The 11685-nt window shown below is 34.9% G+C and overlaps 1 protein-coding gene across 2 annotated transcripts in view; it reads left to right on the forward strand.

The window, feature by feature from the left end:
* LOC101744185 (frequenin-2) overlaps positions 1-11685 on the forward strand; it is a 214340-nt gene that overhangs the window by 105410 nt on the left and 97245 nt on the right. The window lies entirely within an intron of this gene.

Consider the following 11685-nt stretch of genomic DNA (forward strand, 5'->3'; position numbering starts at 1 on the left):
TTTAATTATGTATAATAGTAAAAAAAGATGTGTGGTGTCGTGGGACACCGGATAGGAACGAAGTTCCCAATTATAAAAATATTAATTTAAAGTTCTATTCGAGGTATGAAGAAAGAGAGAGAGAGAGACAGAGAGAGAGACAGACAGACAGACAGAGAAACATGCGACGCCGCACAGCTTACAATAGATTACTATAGCAAAAAGTGTCGTGACAACTTTTCGTAAGAATTTATAGCAAAAAGTGTCGTGACAACTTTTCGTAAGAACTTTTTCCGTCTAGCCCCCTTTCACAACGCGCGATAAGGAACTTCGTTCCAAAAATACAACATAAAAAGTGCGGCTATGTTTATTAAATTGTTTTATACGACGTATTCAAAGTCTCGATCTCGATATTTATTATTGCTTTACTTTAATGGGATCAGTGATTTAACTTCAATTTTACGATCAAAATGTTTACAGTCCCGTTTTAATTTTATAGTTAACGCCTAGCAAAATAAATTGAGTTACATAAAAAATATCGAAGGATCTTCTTGTGAACCGGAGACCATCAGTGAAATATACTAAAATCAAATAGATATTCGAATCCTTCAAAGTAAATATTTCGGTTATGATGATTTTTAAAAGCGTATAAATAATTATACACTTATAACTGCAAATTAGTGTGCTCTTCATGGGTATTAAGTGATAATTAATGCTGACACACCTAGCTTGAGACTGAGATAGATCTCTTAGTAATTGTACTGTATAATATGCACGGTACAATTGATAAGATAATTAATGACACCCTTAAAATCGGAACACATGACTGCTTCGGAGCAGAAATACGTAGTTAGGATGTGTTTATTCACCGTACAAGATACTCTAACACAGAAAATAATCACATTATGACACAACTTTACATATTTAATAAATAAAACATTATTTTGACGAAAATGCTAATGAAGTAGCGTGGAGCGACCATTTTGCAATGGCATAACAAGAAAATACAGATCATAGCTACAGTTTTTGTAGGACTGATTAAAGCAAAGGCAAAACAAGCATGGCGTCTGCTTTGGAATGGAAAACTGATGTTTGTTTAGATTATTATTGTAATTATATTATATTGGATTTTACGAAATAATCCAAGGCTAAATCGATACAATATGAAATAACATTAGAATGGTTATAGCATTAAATTATAACGTAATCGAGCGTTTAGATCGTCTCAAACATTCGTTGGCGCGCCCACAGCTACCTCGTTTGTGAAAGTAATATTTTAAATGTGTTTCAAATTAAAGACACACGATCTTATTCACAGCGAGCTATCGATGTTATAAAACATCGATAGCTCGCACATTAAATAAGACTGTCAAACATGTTTATGACTATAGTGTTAACATTTTTTTAATTATGAATGAACAATATTTGGCTATCTTCGTATTTCGGGATCTATAAATTTTTGATAGCAAGCACATTTAAAATAAGATCGATGAAGTTGACTTGATTTGTTGATTTTATTTTTTACAAAATTTCCAATTAATTTTTGATATCATTTACTTTTTATCAAATAAATATTCGTTTTAAAATACAAAAGTAGACTTTATAAAAATTCATTCTTAATTGGGGTTTCCCGACTGCACATGCTTTTTAACGATATTTTTGCATCACAAAGCATCACATTCAATCCAACATAATCAAAAATCAATTGTCACGCAACGAACCGCCTCGAGTGAATGCCAGTTTTATCTTTATCTTATGTTTAGATTTTATTAAAATATTTATTCTTGGTTTATTGAAAAATAAATTATAGAAGGCAACAGAATTATCTCAAGACACAAAATATATTATGCATATACAAGTCTAGTTTATAAAATATATTTCAGTACTAACAAAGAAAGATATGAAAACTATTTTATACGGAACTAGAACTTGTACCGCAATTTTCGACTTCAAGAGTCAACCACAAACGTTCGTAATATATCATAGATATCCCCTTTGTTTGCGGACGCTTGGCCAAACAATATGAGTGCCTAGAATGCTCGGAACATAATAAGGAAAATATTTCATTGTAAAGTGAATTCAATTCAATATGAAATGTCAATATTACATAGTGATTGCCTCAAGTTATGATTCAGTAAATTGATTGTTGTTTACTAATACAAGGTGCATAGATTGTAAACGTCTTTAACCTTGCGTGTCTATGGTGTGGCTTTTATGGGCAAGACTATTAGATATGTACAACAAAATAGACCAAAGATTTCGAAACTGTAAAATGAAAATTTTCGGTAAGCAGTGGCTTGGCTCTGCCCCTGGCATTGCTGAAGTCCATGGGCGACGGTAACCACTCACCATCAGGTGGGCCGTATGCTCGTCTACCTACAGGGGCAATAAAAAATAAAAAAAAATAACCACGCAAAATTGGGAGTTTTCCCCCACTTAATGAGAGAATTGGGGAAAATTTAACTCGCCTAACTATACTCAGTATTCGTGTATTGAAATTAGGAGACCTAGCTAATGAGCAATATATTAGCTTTAATGCGAAAGCACACAAATGCACGGGATTGACATAAGGCTGACCGCGCGACTATTCGTTAGCTTATGTCAATATTATACATTCATGTGCTTTCACTGTGCTTTGGCTAGGCTCGCTAAATGATAGGTTCACCGTTTGTTTCATGTCTGAACGTGAACGGAGGCTTTTGTTTTACGATGTATATGAGTCCCTGTGATCTCTTAACACTAAGTGAACAATAGTTAGTCAACCCTGCTAAAGGAAAAACATACATGTGTATTTAAGAAAAATATTAGTTCAGTATTTCAAACTGTATATAAATTAAAAATGCTTTTGATTTTTAACTACTAAAAGTAATCATAGTGCTGCAGAAAGTTTTCGTGTAAAACAGTAATTATGTTCTATTTTTTTATTTGTTCTTTTGAATGGTTTTAAATTATGTGGAATTTACTTTTTTTCCCTACTTAATCCTTGTTAACCTAAGGTTCTATTCCAACTCACGAACCGATAGGTGAGCTCACGAGCTCAACTTGAGAGAATTGGTAACACTGGCCCTAACAAGAGCAGTGCTACGCTGAATCTACCACCGGATTGAAATCGCGACCCGCTGAGAAGATCCACCGAGAATCTCAGTGCTCAAAATTGACTAGCAAGACGCATTTACGATAGTTAGAAAAACAAAATAAATATATTTGAAAAAAAAGAAGATGAGACAGTGTGATTGTCTTTTAGACTGCACCAGTTCCGCTGGTGAGCTCAAAGCGTTCATTCACGACTCAGACTCACAATGAACCGTCAGCTTGAAGTAGCTCCTGGAACAATAGCTCTTTAACACAGTTTCTTAAAGGCCTCCGGATAGCGCAGCTTTGCCGGAGCGAAAGATTTAAAATGCCTTTTGTTACAAAGCTCTATATCGATTCACACTGAAGGCTCACCTGCTATCTCTTTATTGGCAAGCGAATCCTATTGTTGAGCTCGGAATCGAAATTTAATAAGATTTTTGTTATGAAACGACCGCAGAAATATTTCTTCAAACACAAACGCTGCTTCTCTATTGTATGTAAAGCTCTGGGTGAATAGATAAGCTCGCGGTCCACTAAAGTTAAGTGGTTACGGAAGCCCGTATATATTACAGCGTGAGTACTGGCACTGATATTGAGATTTGAAGTTGAAGTATCAATTGCTTTGCACGACCTGTAGTTTCTCAACATTCAAAATCGTCGTGGTTCGCTGTAGAAATAGGCAGAGTGGTGATATCTAACCATGAGGCTTATCTCAATTAGCAGTGAATATGAACTCAGTGAAAAATTTATAAATTGTGCAGGCCTAATCACGGAATCCAATCTATAACAGGTCTCACGTATTTGTACTAATGAAGTACCTAATTATAGCGTATTCTGTTTTAATCATTTCTCGAGTTTAATACATTACAGGGTTGATTGCAAACTGTAATTAAATATAGCATAAATGCAATAAAGCCTTGGATTTGCCTGCGTATTAATAATTGAAAGAAAACAATTGATTAACGTTATAATCGCAGAGCTGCAATTTAATAAATGTGGTGTTTATTTCAAAAATATACAAAAGTCGCACATACAAAAATACTTAGGTTAAAAATATACTCTATAAACGTGATTGTACGGAACATGAATATAATCTAAAACCATTACACTATATTTCCTGCTTCAATAACATCCGAATTAATTTCTTTACAAATGTAATCTCGCTTCATTCGTTAGATTACTAGTTACGCAACCTTTCTGTTAAACCATAGCACTTCGTGTTAATCAATGGAAGGCGTTACCCCCACCTGGACGCCGTAATGGGCCCCACCGTAATTGGAACTTGGAACATAAACAATTTAATAACCGGGAACACTCTTTATAAAGGTCTCAAGGAAATGAACTCAACGGCCATTATGCTTATAACTCGCTTCTTAACTTCATATTGTGAAAGATAAAAGTAATCTAATTCAAACTCACAATGACTTCATTGCAAACTTCTCAGTGCATTTTAATATGGCCTGATCGTGTTTTTGATTGCAATAATTTCATGGTTATTAGTCTCGTATTGAATGGTATTTTTTTTTAAGCTGATGTCACATCCTTTACAGCAGCAACTGTAACTCATAGATACGATACAAATGTTGTCATGCATATATTTTTTATTAGCCTCTACGCTGACCGAGACTCAGATGTCATGTACACAACCATTCCATGACATTCAAATTCAATATTTAATAATAAGCCGTAGCCGTTCTCGAAAATTAAGACTGGTAATATGTTTATGATTCGTAAATATAGTTACTATTAGGATTAAAAAAAATTATAGTGAGTAAGTTTTAAGTCCAGTGCTATGGGCCCTAGTTCTGATCCTTCGTGCAAGCTTCAGGCTCACTATAATACGCTAACACCATACGTATTACTATGATATTAGTTATTTGGGTTAGTCAGAAATCATTAGGTTCTATCCTGTATTACGTTGTCAAAACATCCGAACACATTACTCCAGCGCTGGCTTTTAGCAAACCGATATAAGCGTGTATTATGAGAATGTTTATTTGCTTGTTTTTATATTCTCCCTAGAAATAACCTACTTTTAGGAGTCATAGAGTTCTGTAACTGATATTACTGTAGTTATAATATTGTTATGAACGTATAACAGAAGTGTCGATAAATATATGGCAGTTTTTTTACCATATAGGAATTTCATGTTTAGTATGGAGACGTTAAAATTAAAAGCGCATAATCGAATCAAATTTAGGATATGGCCTTTAAATTCTTAACAATAACCTCATGTCATCAAACAAGCTTCCCCAAACGGGCCCGTCTAAGAATTAGGTGCAATAGGTCCCACCACCCCGCCTATTTCTGCCGTGAAGCATTAATGCGTTTCGGTTTGAAGGATGGGGCAGCCGTTGTAACTATACTGAGACCTTAGAACTTAAGGTGGGTGGCGGCATTTACGTTGTAGATGTCTATGGGCTCCGGTAACCACTTAAAACCTGGTGGGCTGTCATAATTTAGGCCTTTCGCCGAGCAGATAGCAAGTTTTTCAAATAAATAACACTAATAAAGGTTTTACGAACTCCATATCCTTAATTTGATTTCACTTTTCACGAAATATGTTTAATAACTTTGACGTCGTCAAGACAAGACATTCGTGCACCATCAGAAACTATATCAAATAATAAGAAACGAATGCAAGTTTTGATTTCGCATTTTATTACCATTAACAAATAATTTGAATGTTCAACTCGCTCATATTTCACTTTAACAACTTGGCAGAGCTGTAATAAAAACCTATATTTCACCCTTTTGAATTAGCGTAAAACATTTCTCTTGATGGGACTGCACACTTCGTTTGTCAAATGGCAGTCTGATAAAATATGTCAACACGTAAGGTCGGGCGCAAACATCGGCTTGCTTGATTAGGTTTCCGTACCCGCGGTGCTGTGTTCGGGCATCCCAATGAACCCAAAATGTACTTACTACATATCGCATACGTTAGTAAATCTGAAAGAAAGCACGTGTATTACTACTACTGGTAATACTAGTGGTAGGACCTTTTGTGATTCCGCACGGGTAGGTACCACCGCCTGCCTATTTCTGCAGTGAAGCAGTAATGCGTTTCGGTTTGAAGGATGAGGCAGCCATTGTAACTATACTGAGACCTTAGAACTTATATCTCAAGGTGGGTGGCGTATTTACGTTGTAGATGTCTATGGGCTCCAGTAACCACTTAAAACCAGGTGAGCTGTGAGCTCGTCCACCCATCTAAGCAATTAAAAAAAATTTAAGAAAACTTTCTATGGATTACCGTATTTTATATAGAGGCAGGCCTACGTGATGAACAGCGGTACGTTGCAAATTGAAGGATGGGATTACGATTATTTAAATAAAATTAATTTGCGACCGTAAAGTGCACACTGGGCGTCTGCTGGGCTGTCATAGCTGATACTCCAGGAGGACCGTATCGACTACGCTGTAGAGCTAATAAAAAAGTGTTTGCTAATGATTTTACATTGAATACAATTTGAAGTCGTCGTGGCGTAAAGGATAAGACGTGTAATAAAAATCAAACCCACAAAATTATAATTTTCGCAATTACTGATAGCAGAAAATCTTGCAAGATGGTACGGGTAGGTATCACCCTGCCTATTTCTACCGTAAAGTAGTAATGCGTTTCGATTTGAAAGGTGCGGTGCCCATTGTAACCAAAACTGAGATCTCAGAATTCATGTCTCAAGGTGGCTGGCGGCATTGACTTTGTCGATATATATGGGGTCACACACAGGTAACGACTGAACATCTTCATAATTAATTTCTACAATGAAATGTGTCCACAATCATCACAAGAACTAAACAATGCTTTATTTCATTGCAAACCAATTGTGGTTTGTAATTGGAGTTCTTTCGGTTTATTTGTCAGCCTATAAAAATTTTAGTAACCCCTCAAACTATTTCGGAGCATCCTTGATCGGTACAGTAAAAAATAAAAGCGGAATCTGAAATATATTTGGATACGATAATTCCCCAGGGTCGAACGTCGAGCCGAAATGTAAACGCGCAACAATCGAAGCTTACTAACATATTATACTTTGACATGTGTATTGGTATCTATATATTAATACGTGAAGCAAAAACTTTGCATCCCTTTTTTACGAAAATTGCGCGGATGGAGGAGTATGAAATTTTCCACACTTATAGAGAATGTAGAGAAGAAGTGCACAATGCTAATATTTTTTTTAAATAATGCATAAAAGATACATTAAATCAATAAAGAAAACATTACACACATAAAATTTAATAATGTTTCCGAAGCAAAGCGAGGGCGGTTCGCTAGTATACAATAAATACAATAATCATCGAAATCGGTTGGCGTGATATTGAGTTATTCATCTATTTGTCGCGCACGTACATAATGCAAATTTAAGACTTATATGGTTTTTTCGTGGATACCATTATCAGAACTGGACTAAATTGAAATGAGAACACACGGGCAGCATCAGCTTTCTAATAAAAAAAGAATCATCAAAAATCGATTCACCCAGTCAAAAGTCATGAGGAAACAAACAAAAAAAAACATACAGTCGAATTGAGGACCTCCTCCTTTTTTGAAGTCGCTTAAAAATAGGGAATTTAATAGTCTATCAACCTGGTTAACTCGTTAATTTTATAATTCGAATTTATAGTTTGAATGTCAAGGAAATCAATTCGATATTAAAAACAACGAAATAGAATAGTAGATATAATTGAGAATCTCTCACGGAGTACAAAAACTTTAAGCTATAACATATTGCAGACCTGGTTGGTCGCAATCCAATATCCAACGGGATACATTTGAAGACTAGAAAAGCCATAAGTATCAATGGGTAAAAATGAGACTTGTCTTGTTAAGGAGTGAATAGCAATATTCAAGTTAAAGCGTGGTTTCCGGTACGCCTTTAAAATTAGGTGAGCCGTGAGCTTCTCTATCCTTCACAGCCATTAACATGATTGGGTTTTAATTTACGTTATTTCTTTGATTAGAGAACGATTTAATAAAGGATTGAAAGTATTAGAGTTTGTAGTTTGTTTGAGATGAAATTTCATCTGAATAACACTTCCGGAAACGACATAAGGCAAATCCGATTCTCGGTGAAATTGTGCGTATCTTATTGTTTGTTTTAAGCAATATTCATTCCGTTTGATTTTTCCAAAGTTTTTATAAGCTGACTTTACCATAATTTTGCTCCTTTTTGGGAAATTATACCGGAACATTGTGTATTTTACATTTCATTATTGGCATGAAGAAATGTGTGTACCGAGTGACAAATGAGAGTGATCGAAGAATATGATTTGCAATCGAAGTAAATGACTCGTTTCGCCTCTCCAAATTAATACCAAACTTTAAATTTTTAATTTCCAACGACGTCCGTTGAATTAGTCAGCCACTAAGCCAAGACCAATAATATATGAACGTATATTACCTTTAAATGGTCGAAAAAATTTAAACAAGTAAATTTATTAACATGTTTAATGATTTCTAAAAATCAAGATGTTCAAGATGTCCGTTTCAACTTTCTCTAAATCAAAACATATTTAAACTTTTAAATATCGTCTCTGTATGTAAATAAACCTATAATGTAGAGAGAGGTGACGACTTAATATTTTCAGACCGAATAATTAAATTTACTAAACTTTAATATAAATGCTCTAGTGTATACTAAATTTTAATAAATGATTAATTATTGCCTTCTTTCATTAGCTGGTTTTATTATATTTTCTGTGGCTCTTTGTGGCGAAAATCGTTTTATTTATATATTTTTTAATCTAAAAGTCGAAGCTTCAAGGCAAAAGTAACTAAATAGGTATCATCTGTATTAAGGCGATTTTTTTTTCATAAATAAGTTCCGACCTATAATACTGTCGAGAAACAATATCTGTGTTTTCGAAGCGCCTCGCAAAATTTGATATTGGCTGTGAACTCAATTAGATCCCAAATATAACGCATGTTACGTTACGAGATGCACAAAACGTAAGCACATAGATGTTATGTGTACTGTATCGTATCCGCAATCACAAAAGGTAGCAGCCATGAAATTTGCTATTCAGGTTCAATGCTCAAAGTCAATCGTTCACGGTAGCCGTTTACTCCATTAATTCAGTCATTGTTTCGTGTTAATTGCATCGAGATTTTGTATAAGGCACATTTAACAACACTCAGTCTATTAGCTTTCATAAGCAACGTCCTTTGTGTATTAAACCAGCTTAATGCGATCGGCGACCGGCATTTGGTGCTGCCAGGGCGTATTGTAAGTCTGCGCGAGTCTAACTCGCATCCGGCTTGTTTCTGTCGCAAACCAGTCATGCGTTTCGGCTCGAAGGGCGGATTATCCGTTGTGCAATGTAGTTCAGACCCAGACCTCAAGTCTCGGGAGAAGCAGCATTCACTTTGATATTTCTACAAGAGATATTCGGTATCCACCGAAGATGATGTTTTTATTTATGAAATAAAATATTGTCCATGAACTACTACATATTATACAAAAAAATTGTTTTGAAAAAGTGTGATTTCGAAAACGCGTTAATGACCACTTTAATTACTGAACATTTCAAAGGAAAAAGTATTATATTATGATTAATCTCTGTGTCGCGTGAATTATAACGGCGAAAAATGTAAAGTTGAAAACGTCACGTCATTTACAATTTATCATGTTTTTATATTATTTTAGGTGAATCGGGTAAAATTGTTATTCCTAAAGTTAGGTTACTCAAGCACGTTCCTACAACATTAAATAAATCTAATTAATACTTCACAGTAAATGTCATCGATATGGAAGTGTTTATCATTATTTACTTCCGAAATAAGACAATTTTAAATTATTAATTAATTCACTATATATATACATACAAATATAGTGAAGGATAGGTCGCTCGCTCGATAAAAAATTATAAATAAAAGTGCCCAAGGTACGATGATTTGAGTGCAACTTCACAAAAATGTCGAAATGTTATCTAAAGTGGTACATATACATGCATTTCTTGTTAATTTGACAAGCATCCGTTCATCAGTACTCACCTTGAAGGATCCTGCCTGACCTCTCAATTAGACATGCCGAAGTGTGCTCTGTGATTCTGTCCAACGTTACGGAATTGTTCCTTTCAAAGACAATAGTCTATCTTAGATGGGTGACATACACACAACATGCACAAGTTTGAAATCAATATACCAGTTCATAATTTATCGGGCAAATAAATTTCATGTTACGAAATCATATGCTGCATAATTTATAACATCAGTCACTAGTACTGGCGTCGGTCCGTACCTTCGATTGCAACAGCTCGCGTTGGTTTTCAATCAGTCGAGTTGATTTCAAATCATTTTCATGTTTTTGGTTTATTAGTTACTAGCTGTACCCGTCTGCTTCGCTGGGCATTTAAAATTAACATTATTATTTCTCACCCCCACAAAGATTCTCATCATTAACGCCCCCGCAACTGGTGTAGGGAGTCCAACACTCATATAAATATTAGCCTACCCATTAAGTACATGTATGTTCTACATGGATACCAAGTTTCAAGTCAATCGGATGCATGGCTCAGTAGTTATAACGGAACATCCGTAAAAACCACTGTAGATTTATATATTAGTATATATTTTAACCATTCTCTCTTTGTTCAATTAAAATAATATTAGAAGTCTAGGTTTTTTTGCTAGTATTCATTTCCAGCAGGTCGAATATGCAAATATAGGAACAAGTTGTAGCAACGGCAGCTTTCGCGGATCGAACGGGTGGGCTAACCGCAGCCAACGGCTTTTTTAGGCTTCATGCCAACTGACAGAGTCGCAATACCACCGAACCTGGCCAGAATCATGACCTATTGGAAAGGATTTTGTATGCACATATTGGATACATTAATGTTTGTGTTATTAATACATAGGTATGTATATAATTTTCTTCCTTTTTATCATATTCTTAAGCACCTACCTTGAAATCTCTGAGATTTTACTATACTACCAATATAAGCTTCATCAATACTGCATTCGCTCATTTTCGGATCTATTTACTGACGTACTCTTATTTCAAACTAGAGTACGACATGTTATTATTGTTTTGTCGACTCAAATACGAAATAAGATAAAGTTGAGATATTCGAAGTTTGGATTCCACTATGAAATGTCTTTCGATAAAATATGCCTTTAATAACCGCAATTAAGATCAGTTATTGAGCAAGAGTAGCCAAGCTAGTTAGATGTTGCTCAACGATAAGTCGTGTTGTGTTTAGATTGTATTCTGGTCCGGCATTCCTATGATCAATTGACGTAAAGTTTCATTATTATAATCCAGTGTATTCACTTTTTACCTTAGATATTTATAGTTGAGAATCTTACCACATTACCACATGCGCATTTTGAAGTGCTAACACGTTTGCTTACGGTTAGCAAAATTTTGAAAATGAATTGTCAACGTCAACGTCCATGTGGACAGATATACTCGTATGATCGTATCTTCGTTAACTACGTCGACTCCTTATAATAATGGCGTTATATAAAGGTATTTTAATTGGAGCAAAACGGCCTGCATTGAATTTACATTTAACTGTCCTTTTCACAAACTCTACGCTACACCTGTAGGTCATAATGAAAAAAATAATAATTTTCCTTTATATGCTATAATATTGCATTTATTCATTACCATTCTAGGTAGA

Source organism: Bombyx mori, chromosome 1, assembly GCF_030269925.1.
Source record: "Bombyx mori chromosome 1, ASM3026992v2".
NCBI classification, from domain to species: Eukaryota; Metazoa; Arthropoda; class Insecta; order Lepidoptera; family Bombycidae; genus Bombyx; species Bombyx mori.